This window comes from Formica exsecta, unplaced genomic scaffold (assembly GCF_003651465.1).
Source record: "Formica exsecta isolate Colony F162 unplaced genomic scaffold, ASM365146v1 scaffold1387, whole genome shotgun sequence".
In the NCBI taxonomy this organism is placed as follows: domain Eukaryota; kingdom Metazoa; phylum Arthropoda; class Insecta; order Hymenoptera; family Formicidae; genus Formica; species Formica exsecta.
The window spans coordinates 324,932-326,581 of record NW_021848718.1 but is presented as its reverse complement, the minus strand read 5'-3'; positions in this window follow the sequence as shown (position 1 = coordinate 326,581).

Sequence of the window (1,650 nt, the reverse complement as noted above, 5' to 3'; positions counted from 1 at the left end):
GCATTGCTTCCCCTCCCCTTCGCTCCTCTGTCTTCTCCATGTTATCAAATAATGTAAAACGAAGCTAGGAGAATCACATGGTGTTTCAGAATTTTTATCAAAGATGCTTCTCTTGCACGCATAGAGTATTATTTAAAATAGATGATACGCGCGTAAAGTATCCTCAATGCAAAAACCACTAACTGAAGAAACACATTCCTTTTGCCCCCTTCTATCCCTTCTTCCTGTGTTCACCATTTTTGGATTAACAACGAAACAGCAGGTGAAAGATTCACTTGAACCATCATTTCTGATTGAAGATTAGAAGTTGACGAAAAAATCATCTTACGAACTTGTTAATCGGTAAGAAGAAACCGTGCCACTCGTAGAAAGAGAACTCGCCTCCCCTTCTATGAACTTAACACTGTCTGATGAGACTTACCCCCTACTATGAGCAGCAGGTGAAGCAAAGCGCGTCGCATTTTTCTATAATCCCGGCGAAAGTCTTTATCCATTCTGTGCCTGTGAGGGATGTTACGTGTCACACTGTATCCACGCGCGCGTTACACGCTTCTCGTCTACATAAACACGTCTCGCTCGTCGATCGGTGCCACCACGCTTCCGTTTCCGTGGTTTTCCATTAATTAAAAAAAAAAAAGAAAAAAGATCTAGTCGCGCGAGCGGAAACCTGTCGCGCCACGGAATAACATCGAAAGATCACGAAATCGCGACTCGCTCGCGATGGATCACCGTTTTTCTCCGTTTACTTCAGTGATTGATCGGCCGATCGTCGCGCTCGAGATCGGCAGGATAGAGCGGGGGCGAATAGCAAGGCGGGCGGCCACGCGGCCGCGATAGTTCCTGACTTGCAACTGACGAGGGATGCTGCACGAAGAGTTTGCGCCAGCTTCGCGCCCGCGCACAGAATCCTTATTCCCCCTCGCGCTATCCCCCCCCCCCCCTCTTTATCCCCCTTCAACCGGCCACAGTCAGTTAGTCAGTCTCTCTCTCCCGCCTCTCTCGCCTCTCCCGAGTCTCCGTTTATCCCCCGCGTTCTTTCGTCCACGCTCTCTCGCTCTCGTATATCCTATTTCCCTTTCCCTCGTCCTGGTTCACCCTCTTCCTTCTCTTTCGGCAATATCAATCCCTCCCTTCCGCTCGCCCTCTTATTCCCCGCCCCCGCACTCACACGAGAACTTCTTTCCCTTTTTATGCAGCTCTCTATCGTTGTAGTTGTCTTCCGACTCACTCCCTATCGCAGTTTTTCCATCACTCGCTCCGTCCTTATCGCGCGGCGTGTGTCGCGTCCTTCTTCTTCTTTCCACCCTTCACGCGCAACTCCACGCGATCGCGCTTCCATCCATCCTCCGGATTTCTCTCTATTTCGATCCCTATTCCTTCCTACTTCTCTCTTGCTCTCTCTCTCTCTCTCTCTCTCTCTCTCTCTTTCTTTCTACGGTCGCCTCGTTTATCCATCTTCCATCCTCCCACGGTGATTTCATCCACCATCTCCACCACATATCTAACCTCACGCGCATCCTTTGGGCGGCTGTATCTCAAACACTAAAGAGTTTCTTAGGAAATTGAATTGAATGCCACTCACACCCCCGTTTCTGTCTCTTCGACGGTCTCTCTCCCGTTCTCCTAACGCGCTTTGTCTTTTCCACCGCT